Here is a 13,430-nt window from a genome sequence, read left to right as displayed (position 1 = left end):
AGACATCACATGGATGCCCATATGTTGTCCTCCTTACCTATAGATAGTAGATGATAACCAACCATGTCTAGCCGAGTGATAGGTGTGCTGCCCAGAGACAGGCTAGCAAACAGCCAGTGCCTTATATGTGTAGCCGACCACCCCCTCAAGAAGGAAACTCCTCCCAACGTCATACAGTGCAGGCACTGGGGCAGACGGAGGCCCCCTCCAGCGCAGCGGCAAACCGCCGCCCACAGCTGCTGGAGACGCCGCCGTCCACGTGTCCGCACAGAGTGGAAAAACAACGCCAACGCCGTGACGGCCAGGGGGACGCCACGTGCGTGACGTAAGGGCACGACGCCGACGCACGGAGAGAAACCCGCCCCGATCCCCCACGCCCACCAAGGCGGACGAGAAGGGGGAAAGGGGAGGGATCCCGCCATGCCTCGCAGCTCCCGGACACTGCATGGAGGAGGCAGCCGACGAGATGCGACATCCCCAGAGACAAACCACAAAGCTGCACTAATAGGGGGAAAAGAAAAACCAAGACAAAAACAAAGAAAACAAAACCAATAAACAACAAGGATGAGTAAAAACCATGGAGGGACATGTAATGCCATACTACACAACCCCTGAAGGGGGGGCAAGTATTTACAGGGCAAGTGCCCTATGGAATAATATCCATCCTGATTCAGTTGGTGGCCCTGTGACTGCGCACCTCACGGAGTTCATACCCCTTCGGCATGTGAGTATCCATTTGGGGTAGTGGTGTTTTGGCCCCCTCATATGCATATTTGCCTTTTTTCATAATGCATATTGTATCTCATTCACTTAGAATACCCTTCCCCCCTTTTTCTTTTGTTTTTAGATATTGGTGCTAAATCGCCCCTGAAGAGTGTTTTGATACACGAAACGCGTCGGACTTACGATATGCACCTTACAATTACCCCTCTTTACTGGGTTCACCAACCAACAAGACCTTACTAATTTACGTTGTGATTTTATGCATTTTATGGATGTTTCACCTTTTAGACTATCTGCCCTGCACTTGTTTTCAGGGGTTTGTCATCAATGTTTACAATGTACCAATCAGGTATTTGTATATGACTTGACAGTCAAACCCATATTGGGACTATTATCATGTTACTATGTTACTATGTACAAATAAAATGGCTTGATTTTACGGTGACTGACCCGCTGGCTTCATTTGCCCACCTCACTCAAAGTCCCAGCCTTCCTGTTTCCTGTATGCGTAGGGATGGAGACTCGCGTCTCACTCAAAGTCCCAACTTTTCGCCTCTTCAAATTCAAAACTGTGATAGGTAGTGAGGAGTGAAATCAAAAATGTACGCCCTTAGAAATCCTGAAGGCGGTGATTGGTTTTCGGTGCCCCGTACGCGGCTAGGCTCCCAAAAAGTCCCACACATGTGGTATCCCCGTACTTAGGAGAAACAGCTGAATGTATTTTGGGGTGCAATTCCACATATGCCCATGGCCTGTGTGAGCAATATATCATTTAGTGACAACTTTTTGTAATTTTTTTTTTTGTCATTATTCAATCACTTGGGACAAAAAAAAATTAATATTCAATGGGCTCAACATGCCTCTCAGCAATTTCCTTGGGGGTGTCTACTTTCCAAAATGGGGTCATTTGGGGGGTTTTGTACTGCCCTGCCATTTTAGCACCTCAAGAAATGACATAGGCAGTCATAAACTAAAAGCAGTATAAATTCCAGAAAATGTACCCTAGCTTGTAGACGCTATAACTTTTGCGCAAACCAATAAATATACGCTTATTGACATTTTTTTTACCAAAGACATGTGGCCGAATACATTTTGGCCTAAATGTATGACTAAAATTGAGTTTATTGGATTTTTTTTATAACAAAAAGTAGAAAATATCATTTTTTTTCAAAATTTTCGGTCTTTTTCCGTTTACAGCGCAAAAAATAAAAACCGCAGAGGTGATCAAATACCATCAAAAGAAAGCTCTATCTGTGGGAAAAAAAGGACACAAATTTCGTTTGGGTACAGCATTCCATGACCGCGCAATTAGCAGTTAAAGCGACGCAGTGCCAAATTGTAAAAAGTGCTCTGGGCAGGAAGGGGGTAAATCCTTCCAGGGCTGAAGTGGTTAAAGAAATGACATAGTTACATAGAAGGTGAGGTTGAAAAAATACACAAGTACATCAAGTCCAACCTATGTGTGTGATTATATGTCAGAATTACATTGTATATCCCTGTATGTTGCAGTCGTTCAGGTGCTTATCTAACAGTTTTTTGAAACTATCGATGCTCCTTGCTGAGACCACCGCCTGTGGAAGGGAATTCCACATTCTTGCCGCTCTGAGTGGCTTTTTAATCAAGTGGTACGCTTTCGATCATTTGTCCATCAGTCAATGTGCATCAGCGTACAGGGTACAGCGCATCAGGGTACAGCACACCAGGCCACATCAGGGTACAGAGCCCAGTACATCAGTGTACAGGGCACAACATATCAGGGTACAGGGCACAGCACATCAGGGTACAGGTCACAGTACATCAGGGCACAGCACATCAGGGTACAGAGCCCAGCACATCAGCTAATAGGGCACAACACGTCAGGGCACAGTACATCAGGGTACATCACATCAGGGTACAGGGCACAGCACATCAGGGTATAGCACATCAGGGCACAGAACATCAGGTCACACGACATTGAGGCACAGCACACCGGGGCACAGGACATCAGGGCACAGGGCACATCAGGGCACAGGACATCGGGGCAAAGCACATCAGGGCACGGGGCACATCAGGGCACGTGGCACATCAGGGCACATAGCACATCAGGGAACTGGCACATCAGGGCACGGGGCACATCAGGCCACATGGCACATCAGGGAACGGGGCACATAGCACATCAGGGCACGGGGCACATAGCACATCGGGGCACATCAGGGCACATGGCACATTATGGGGCACATAGCACATCAGGGCATGGGACACATCAGGGCACATAGGACATCAGGGCACGGGGCACATCAGGGCATGGGGCACATCAGGCCACATGGTACATCAGGGCACATAGCACATCAGGGCACATGGAACATCAGGGCATGGGGCACATGGCACATCAGGGCTCAGGGCACATAGCACATCAGGGCACGGGGCACATCAGGCCACATGGCACATTAGGGCACATCAGGGCACATTATGGCACATCAGGGCACATAGCACATTAGGGCACGTGGCACATCAGGGCACAGGGCACATGATGGGGCACATGGCACATTAGAGCACGGGGCACATGGCACATTAGAGCACGGGGCACATTATGTGGCACATCATCAGGATACATTGTGGGGCACATGGCACATTATGGGATCTTGCTAGCCAGCATGCAGAGTAGCGCAGGGAGCTTCTGTAGTAGTAAGTTCTCTCTCTCGTGTCATCACGCTGTTCCCCGGCAGCCCCTCCTCTCTTCTCGTCTATACCAGATGATCTTACAAGCCAATTTGTATAGACGAGAAGAGAGGAGGGGCCGCCGGGGAACAGCGTGATGATACGAGAGAGAGAACTTACTACTACAGAAGCTCCCTGTGCTACTCTGCATGCTGGCTAATCTGGATCTACCCGTCAGGCGCCAGCTGTTGGCGGTTGACGAGTAGATCGCCGCGCACCGCAGATGCGGCTGAAAGTGAAACTGGCCCACACTGAGCCATCGGCCCACCAGGAATCTCCCAGTAGTCCCGATGGCCAGTCCATCCCTGCCTGTCAGTGACCGCCCCCCCCCCCCCCCCTCGTTTTACTTACCTGAACCCTCGAAACTTGTCCCACAGGGACGCGCTGTCTGTCTGCTAGGGGGTTCTCGGCTGTTGATTGAATAGATTGATAGCAGCACAGCCATTGGCTCCCGCTGCTGTCAATCAAATCCAATGACGCGGCTGCCGGGGGGGGGGGGGGGGGGCGGGCCGAGTCCTGCATTTGGCGTCTATGGACGCGGAATGCTGGACTCGGGAGCGCGCCCGAAAGGTAATTCCCCGGGAGAGCGCTTCTCCTAGGGCAGTGATGGCGAACCTTGGCACCCCAGTGTTTTGGAACTACAATTCCCATGATGCTCCACTACACTGTAGAGTGTATGAGCATCGTGGGAAATGTAGTTCCAAAACATCTGGGGTGCCAAGGTTCGTCATCACTGTCCTAGGGGGTTATCTGATGTGGGGAGGAGCCGAGAGAGCCGCCGGGGGACCCCAGAAAAGGAGGATCGGGGCCACTCTGTGCACAACGAGCTTCACAGTGGAGGGAAGTATGATATGTTAGTTATTTAAAAAAAAAAATAACCTTTAGTGTCACTTTAAGTATATAAATAGACATTTCTGCACAGTAACTCCCTCACCCAGGCCGCAGGATTCACAATAAATACAGTAAAAATAATGCGCATTTCTCCACACTTGTTTACTTATGAATTTGGGAAACATTTCTGCAAAAGGGCAAATCCGCTGCAGATAAGCGAGCTGTACTTCTCTAAATAGGACAGATTTCCATACAAATGTCATATGCCCCGAGGTAAACACTTCTTTATATTTCCATCTATGGAATCTATTGAAATATACATGCTGAGGTGATATCTGGAACAGATCTCTATAGGATTGTCATGTGTAAGGGTGTAAAAAAAGATCCCCCATATTTCTCTGTATGGGACGAGTATCATAGACGTAAAAGATCTGAGGTAAGATGACCTTAATCTTCAATATGGGTCAGATGTGTATGGAAGTATTGAATGCACTGAGGTGAAATGACATTTATTTCTCTCTGTAGAAAGGTCTCCAGGCCTCCTTTGATCTAATAAGAACCTCCAGGGCCAGAGATAGCTGACATCCTTCTGTATATAGTGGGTTGTGAGGCATGGTGGGTGCAGAGTAGTTAAACTTATTGGGCGCCGGACACTTCTTGAATGCAAAAGAAAGTTTATTTCTCTTAACAAACTTTTTGGGGGGAGAAAGGGTTAGGGCCAGGACACCCTCAGGTAGTTGCAAGATTAATTGGCAGATACTTCAATAGGAGGACAGCCATGCAGGGAAAGGCATCCAGCAAGACGCCACATCTGCATGTGCAGGAATGCTGTCTCCTATGGCAGTCTTTAACAGTTCCTAACACAAAGCTGAACAGTTCCTTTCTATTCCACTACAATCACTCCTTGTAGTTCTTCAGCACACGGAGCTCCAGTGGCGGCGCGTCCATAGAGGGCACAGGAGCGCCGCCCCCTCTCTCCTGGCATCGCTCTATCACCATAGATAGATTCATGCATTGCATGGTCGCCGCTGACACCCCCTATTCAGGTGTCCTGCCCCTTTTCGGGCGCCGGGCACCTGAATTACAGCGGCAAGGGTGTTTTTTGGAAGCACCTGATTAGACCCGCAGGCATTAATAGGCACCCAAAAAGGTGACCAGCGGGCGCAATGCTGTACGTTCGCTGTTCACTAAGGTGTGTGTGTGTGTGTATTTTTTTTTTTTTTTTTTACATGCACACAGCTATAGAGTAAATTTGTGCAGCTGCTACTAGCAATTTGTTAAAGTTATAACAACAGTCAAAGTCAAAAACCATAAATCTCCATTTACATGAAGGTCAGGTTTAGGGCTGAAACAACTAATCGATTAATCGACAACTAATCGATTATGAAATTAATCGATTACTATTTTCATAATCGATTAATCGGCCAGTAACATAATGTGGTTAAAAAAAAAACTAAAATGAGCCCTTTATAGTACAAAAACAGCAAATAATCGCTACTGTAACTATTTCTTTCACAGTTCTACAGTAAAAAAAATGAACCCCTTACAGTAGTGATTATTTGCTTTTTTTGTACTATAAAGGGCTAATATTCGTTTTTTTTATGTTACTAAACGTCTTACACCTGGTTCACATCTATGTGCTTTTTGGTGCTTTTTGCAGAAACGCACTACAGTTCATGTACATGGTTTCCTATGGGACACGTTCACATCTATGTCTTTTCAGCCGCTGCGTATTTGGAAAGCGTCGGTGACTTTTTTTTAACGCAAAACATACTTCAATGGAGAAGCTGAAGAAAAGCATGTAATGCGTTTTTCCAGCAATTTGTGTTTTTTAATCTGCCCAAAAACAAATTGGCCAAAAAAAAATGCAAAAATGCAAATCGCAGCAAAATCACGTGCGCAAAAATCAAAACGCACAGCACAGAGCACTGCAGAAACAGATCAAAAGAAAACTGCATAGGTGTGCACCGAGCCTTATGCTGGCCACACCGATCAATATTCAGATGAGAATATGCAGATGAAAAATCTTTGTACATTCGATGAATGAATGTTTGAAATTTTCACTTGTTTATAACATTCTGTTTTTAAAATAATTGTAATTTCTGAACGAAAACCACATACACTGTCTGATAATTCCTTTCACCACGAAGTTTTTTATTATTTCCAAATTTTCCCATTACTGTGGTTGAAAATGAACGTCGATTTGACCCCACTAACGATTAGAAAATCGAACGAACGTTCTTATCTCTCCTCTAATAGTATATACAGTATATCTCTTCTGTCTGTTATTCTCAGAGTGGATTAGATATTTTGCTCCCTAACCATATAGTTGGCTATTTTTATTTACCACTGCATAAAGATTTTTAAGCATAAATTGTCTTTTTTTAAAACTTTACATATTAGCTAAATTATACACCACACTTTTTTTTTTAAAGTTATTAACCAATTAATCTAAACAGTAATCGGCCAACTAATCGATTATGAAAATAATCGTTAGTTGCAGCCCTAGTCAGGTTAATATAACCCAGCAGAGAGTTCCCCCTTACATCAGAGTCTGCAGGATTACCCTTACAGTGCAAGGGGAACTTTGATGTAAAGGGGAGTGCTGCCGATCATGATGTAAAGGGGAATGCTGAAGAATTTGATGTAAAGGGGAACTCTTATGTAAGAGGGGGCTCTGGTGACCAGAGATCACCTTATATCAGATTGCACAGCATTCCCCTTTACATCAAGGTCTGCAGAGTTCCAACTTGCATTTAAAACGGAACTCTAATGTGGGGGGGGGGGACCTCTGGTTAGAGATGGCCAGAGACTGTGTGGCCATGATACAAGAGATGGCCAGAGACTGTGCGGCCATGATACAAGAGATGGTCAGAGACTGTGCGGCCATGATACAAGAGATGGTCAGAGACTGTGCGGCCATGATACAAGAGATGGTCAGAGACAGTGCGGCCATGATGCAAGGGATGGTCAGAGACTGTGCGGCCATCATACAAGGGATGGTCAGAGACTGTGCGGCCATGATAGAAGAGATGGTCAGAGACAGTGCGGCCATGATACAAGGGATGGTCAGAGACTGTGCGGCCATGATACAAGAGATGGTCAGAGACTGTGCGGCCATGATACAAGGGATGGTCAGAGACTGTGCGGCCATGATACAAGGCATGGTCAGAGACTGTGCGGCCATAATACAAGAGATGGTCAGAGACTGTGCGGCCATGATACAAGGGATGGTCAGAGACTGTGCGGCCGTGATAGAAGAGATGGCCAGAGACTGTGCGGCCATGATACAAGAGATGGTCAGAGACTGTGCGGCCATGATACAAGGGATGGTCAGAGACTGTGCGGCCGTGATACAAGAGATGGCCAGAGACTGTGCGGCCACGATACAAGAGATGGCCAGAGACTGTGCGGCCACGATACAAGAGATGGTCAGAGACTGTGCGGCCATGATACAAGGGATGGTCAGAGACAGTGTGGCCATGAAACAAGGGATGGTCAAAGACTGTACGGCCATGATACAAGGGATGGTCAGAGACTGTGCGGCCGTGATACAAGAGATGGTCAGAGACTGTGCGGCCATGATACAAAAGATGGTCAGAGACTGTGCGGCCATGATACAAGGGATGGTCAGAGACTGTGCGGCCATGATACAAGGGATGGTCAGAGACTGTGCGGCCATAATACAAGAGATGGTCAGAGACTGTGCGGCCATGATACAAGGGATGATACAAGAGATGGTCAGAGACTGTGCAGCCAGGATACAAGAGTTGGTCAGAGACTGTGCGGCCATGATACAAGGGATGGTCAGGGACTGTGCGGCCATGATACAAGGGATGGTCAGAGACTGTGCGGCCATGATACAAGAGATGGCCAGAGACTGTGCGGACATGATACAAGGGATGGTCAGAGACTGTGCAGCCATCATACAAGAGATGGTCAGAGACTGTGCGGACATGATACAAGGGATGGTCAGAGACTGTGTGGACATGATACAAGGGATGGTCAGAGACTGTGCGGACATGATACAAGGGATGGTCAGAGACTGTGTGGACATGATACAAGGGATGCCATGCAAAACAGTGTCGGCTTTGGTAGAAGTCTAGGACGGCGTTAGAGCCCGACATTGGCTGCAGCTGATGAGATGTTCTCAGTGTGAGGGGGGGTGGGGGGTTTCAGCTGGTTGGAACCTCCATTGCTTTACCCCAGTGTGTGCCAGCCTCCTCACCCTGCCCGCCTGGAGACACCCAGGGCCATCTTTAATATTGACTGGACCCTGGACAAACATTTTCCTGGCTCCCCCCCTACCAATTTCGCTCTCCACCCCAATATCCCAAAAAACAAACACGCACATAGACTTATCCAAAAAAACCTTTAATAATGTAAGCATAAAGATCTGGTTCACACTCACTGATTGCGCCAGGCTCACTGATTGGTTGCTAGAGGTTACTGTACAATATTACCACTCAATGATTGGTTGCTAGAGGTTACTGCACATCATTACCTCTCACTGGGTGGCAGGGCAGTATTGTGGTGTGTGATGCAACGGTTGGGGTACACTTGGTTGGATGGCAGCATTGGGGTGAGAGGCTGAGATCATATCTCCCCCTATAATAATAGGGGTAGGATGGGGATGTTGATGACAATGGGTGTGGTGGTAGGAAGCTGGCAGTGGGGTACAGGGGGGATGGAGATAAAGAAGATGATGGGGTATGGTGGTTGGATGCTAGTAGTGGGGTACAGGGGGCTGATGGGTATGTTGATGACAGGGGTCAGGGTGGTAGGATGTCAGAGGCGGGGTATGGGGACAATGATAGTGGATGGCATGATAGGAACCTGGCAGTGGAGTACAGGGGGATGAAGATGATGGGGTGGGGTGGTAGGAAGCTGGCAGCGGGGATTCGGGGGGGGGAGTGAAGATGACAAGGGGTGGGGTGGTAGGATGCTGGCAGTGGAGTACAGGGGGATGAAGATGACAGGGGTGGGGTGGTAGGAAGCTGGCAGAGGGGAACAGGGGAATGAAGATGACAGTGGTGGGGTGGTAGGAAGCTGGCAGAGGGGAACAGGGGAATGAAGATGACAGTGGTGGGGTGGTAGGAAGCTGGCAGAGGGAAACAGGGGGATAAAGATGACAGGGGTGGAGTGGTAGTAAGCTAGCAGAGGGGTGTAAGCTGGCAGAGGGGTGCAGGGGGGATGATGATGACAGGGGTGGTAGGAAGCTGGTACAGGGGGGATGAAGATGGTGGGGTGGTAGGAAGCTGGCAGTAGAGTACAGGGGGGGGGGGGATAGGAAGCTGGCAGAGGAGTACAGGGGGAAGATGACAGGGGTGGGGTGGTAGGAAGCTGGCAGAGGGGTACAGGGGGATGAATATGACGGGATGGGGAGGTAGAAAGCTGGCAGAGGGATACAGAGAGATTAAGATGACAGGGGTGGGGTGGTAGGAAGCTGGTGGCAGAGGGGTACCGGGGGATGAAGATGACAGGGGTGGGGTGGTAGGAAGCTGGTACAGGGGGGATGAAGACGGTGGGGTGGTAGGAAGCTGGCAGTAGAGTACGGGGGGGGGATAGGAAGCTGACAGAGGAGTACAGGGGGGAAGATGACAGGGGTGGGGTGGTAGGAAGCTGGTACAGGGGGGATGAAGATGGTGGGGTGATAGGAAGCTGGCAGTAGAGTACAGGGGGGGGGGATAGGAAGCTGGCAGAGGAGTACAGGGGGGAAGATGACAGGGGTGGGGTGGTAGGAAGCTGGCAGAGGAGTGCAGGGGGATGAAGATGATGGATGGGGTGGTAGGAAGAGCGGTATAGGGAATCTGGTAAAGGGGGATGAAGATGACAGGGGGTGGGGTGGTAGGAAGCTGGCAGTGGACTACAGGGGGGATGAAGATGACACGGGATGGGGAGATAGAAAGCTGGCAGAGGGATACAGAGAGATTAAGATGACAGGGGTGGGGTGGTAGGAATCTGGTGGCAGAGGGGTACCGGGGGATGAAGATGACAGGGGTGGGGTGGTAGTAAGCTGGCAGAGGGGTACAGGGGGATGAATATGACGGGATGGGGAGGTAGAAAGCTGGCAGAGGGATACAGAGAGATTAAGATGACAGGGGTGGGGTGGTAGGAAGCTGGTGGCAGAGGGGTACCGGGGGATGAAGATGACAGGGGTGGGGTGGTAGGAAGCTGGTACAGGGGGGATGAAGATGGTGGGGTGGTAGGAAGCTGGCAGTAGAGTACGGGGGGGGGGGGATAGGAAGCTGGCAGAGGAGTACAGGGGGGAAGATGACAGGGGTGGGGTGGTAGGAAGCTGGCAGAGGAGTGCAGGGGGATGAAGATGATGGATGGGGTGGTAGGAAGAGCGGTATAGGGAATCTGGTAAAGGGGGATGAAGATGACAGGGGGTGGGGTGGTAGGAAGCTGGCAGTGGACTACAGGGGGGATGAAGATGGCGGGTGGGAGGAAGCTGGCAGAGGGGTGCAGGGGGGGGAAGATGACAGGGGGATGATGATGATGACGGGGTGGGATGGTGGCAGAGGGGTACAGGGGGATGAAGATGATGGATGGGGTGGTAGGAAGCTGGCAGAGCGGTATAGGGAATCTGGTAAAGGGGTATGAGGATGACAGGGGGTGGGGTGGTAGTAAGCTGGCAGAGGGGTACAGGGGGGATGATGATGACAGGGGGTAGGGTGGTGGGATGCCAGGCACAGGGAGATGATTAGGATAATAATGACAGGGGGTCAGTGGATGGCCTCATATGCCGGGTGGGATACATATCATCAGGGCTGGGTGTGGGGGGGTTGTCAGTATTGATTTTTGGGGCGCCCTCCTCGGTCTGGGGGTGAAGTCTTGCTGTACCTTGAGGCTCCCTGATGATCTCCTCTCTGACAAGTCCTCCTCTGCAGACGGTCCATCCTGCAGAGCGGATCGGAGAGGTATTATTATTATTATCTGAGCTCCCAGCTCTGCACATGGCAGGAGATGAGAGCAGAGCCCGGCAGAAGGGGAGGAGTTGGGGGAGGGGAGAACACGGAGCCGTCCACTGACCCTGAGAGCTCGGACGGTGCAGTGCTGAGTAGTCAGTCTGATACCGGAGGGGGAAAACTATAAAAACGCCGGTGCTGGGGACACCGACCGGGGACATTCCCTCCATGTCAGGGATAGTAAGCAGCCGGCGAGGCCTTAAGCGACCGTCTAATTAGAGAGCCGCCTCTGGTGACAACCCGAGCTCGGTGTCCTCCTGAGTCCGCTCTCCTCACACGGAACCGGAAGATAGTGGCTGCCATCACTTACACACGTGGCTGCCATCACTTACACACGTGACTTACACACGTGGCTGCCATCCCTTACCCACGTGATCGCCTTCCCTGCCCCACCGTCTCCATGGAGACCCAGCTCTGGAACCGTTATTTCTGCCAGACAGCCTCGATGACGTCACAGCGCAGCAAAGCCTATAAATAGCAGAGCAGGGCAGTAGCCGTTAGTCGTGTTCTGTGCGTCGAGGGAGGAAGTACCATTTCTGCTCTCTCCTCCTTGTCCATGTTCTATTCTCATCTGATTCTAATCTGTTATGAACCAAACCCCATCCGGACTGTATATCACCATTTCTGATAACTAATGGAGTTTATTCATTTTAAATAATAGAAATAGAAAGCTCCAGATTTGGGTATATGTGGGGACAAGACATCGCCTTGGCTGCACTATGTATGTATATATCCTAAATTAACTTCTCAGTTTAAACCAAGCAATTCCATTGCAGGGGCATTATAACAAAAACAAACTCCATGCAGATCTTCTATCAATCTGTTTAATGGAGTGATGTCATTGAAAAGATGGGACTTTAATGGTGCTTTTTTTATGGGTCTTTTCACAGGTACTGTTTTAATATCCCAAGTGGGTTAAAAACACTTACAGGATGGAGGAATAGAACAGGCACATCATGGAAGTTGTAAAAAACAGCATTGGAAGGGGTCACAGCGGAGGGAAGTCTTCAGAATGATGGATGTGTGACTCACTGGATCTATCACAGTCCGCAGCAGGATGAGACGCTGGAACGCTGTTGGAGCCGGCGTCATCAGCGCGGAGAGGAGAAGGACCCAGAAGTGATGTCAAATGCTGAGAGACTCTGTAACCAGCCTGGACCGCAGAGCGGAGGATGTGAGGTCATAAGAAAGGGACGCGTTTCGGAACTCTGGACGGTTCCTTTGTCAACCTCTGAATGCAGCTTATGAGTTGCCATGCCGCCTGCCACCAGATGCAGTTTGACACTTGTCAACAGATGCAGCTTGTCAATTGCCACGTCCCCTGCCACTAGATGCAGCTTTTCAACAGAAGCAGATTGTCACGTTCAACAGATGCAGCTTATGAGTTGCCATGTCGCCTGCCACCAGATGCAGTTTGACACTCGTCGACAATTATTCATTTTGAATAAGAGAAATAGAAAGCTCCAGATTTGGGTATATGAAGGGGACAAGACATCGCCTTGGCTGCACTATGTATGTATCTATCCTAAATTAACTTTTCAGTTTAAACCAAGCAAATCCATTGCAGGGGCATTATAACAAAAACAAACTCCATGCAGATCTTCTATCAATCTGTTTAATGGAGTGATGTCATTGAAAAGATGGGACTTTAATGGTGCTTTTTTATGGGTCTTTTCACAGGTAATTTGTCGGGGCGATGGATGGTGTTGGCAATTCCATTATCACTGCACCATAGTTGATATAGTGTCAGAATGATTGAAGCGCATTATTTCTATTCATTGTCAACCTCTGGTTTGTCAACCTCTGGATGCAGCTTATGAGTTGCCATGTCGTCTGCCACCAGATGCAGTTTGACACTCATCAACAGATGCAGCTTGTCAATTGCCACGTCACCTGCCACCAGATGCAGCTTGTCAACAGAAGCAGATTGTCACTTTCAACAGATTCTTAGATTGTAAGCTCTATGAGCAGGGACCTCTGATTCCTAGTGTATTAAAATGTATTGTATTTGTACTGTCTACCCTCAAGTTGTAAAGCGCTACGTAAACTGTTGGCACTATATAAATCCTGTATAATAATAATAATAACAAATTCAGCTTATGAGTTGCCACGTCACCTGCCACCAGATGCAGCTTGTTAACAGAAGCAGATTGTCACTTTCAACAGATTCTTAGATTGTAAGCTCTAAGGAGCAGGGACCTTTGATTC

General features: G+C 48.9%; 2 long non-coding RNA genes across 5 annotated transcripts in view; one reads left to right on the top strand and one right to left on the bottom strand.

Annotated features, from left to right (window-relative positions):
• The window catches only part of LOC141133413 (uncharacterized), a 1,430,344-nt gene that overhangs the window by 402,124 nt on the left and 1,014,790 nt on the right, over nt 1–13,430 (bottom strand). The window lies entirely within an intron of this gene.
• Nucleotides 11,249–13,430, top strand: part of LOC141133414 (uncharacterized) — a 439,482-nt gene continuing 437,300 nt past the window's right edge. For both annotated transcript variants that reach the window (XR_012243071.1, XR_012243070.1), the window contains exons 1-2: nt 11,249–11,943; nt 12,113–12,734. This is a non-coding gene — a long non-coding RNA (uncharacterized lncRNA). The remainder of the gene's footprint in view (nt 11,944–12,112; nt 12,735–13,430) is intronic.

This window comes from Aquarana catesbeiana, linkage group LG03 (assembly GCF_042186555.1).
Source record: "Aquarana catesbeiana isolate 2022-GZ linkage group LG03, ASM4218655v1, whole genome shotgun sequence".
Classification (NCBI taxonomy): Eukaryota; Metazoa; Chordata; class Amphibia; order Anura; family Ranidae; genus Aquarana; species Aquarana catesbeiana.
The sequence above is the reverse complement of the archived record's forward strand: the minus strand, read 5'-3'. Positions and strand labels throughout refer to the sequence as shown.